This window comes from Penaeus monodon, chromosome 28, assembly GCF_015228065.2.
Source record: "Penaeus monodon isolate SGIC_2016 chromosome 28, NSTDA_Pmon_1, whole genome shotgun sequence".
NCBI classification, from domain to species: domain Eukaryota; kingdom Metazoa; phylum Arthropoda; class Malacostraca; order Decapoda; family Penaeidae; genus Penaeus; species Penaeus monodon.
Window position 1 is genome coordinate 4,075,175 of NC_051413.1, and position 367 is coordinate 4,075,541.

Sequence of the window (367 nt, forward strand, 5' to 3'; positions counted from 1 at the left end):
TTAATAAGAAAGAAAAGAGCGATATACACGAGGAAATATAACAAGGGGAAAAGATTAATGTTATTTGGTCAATACTGTCGAATTACATTTAGAAAAATAGTATTACGTGTTTGTAATGCACATGTAATTTGTTTGAAATGATTTATTCATAAGATGCAAATAATTTATAATAAATTATGCAATTTATATATGATGTTATCAATATATTGTAATTTTATATGTAATTTATTCGTTTAAATAATTCATGACTAGCTTGACAGAAAATCACGTAATATAATTCTCATTTATGTAGGTATAGACGCATTTAGAAATCATTATGTGTTATTGATATGCATATAAATTAAATTCTCATTAAAATGAATCGAAA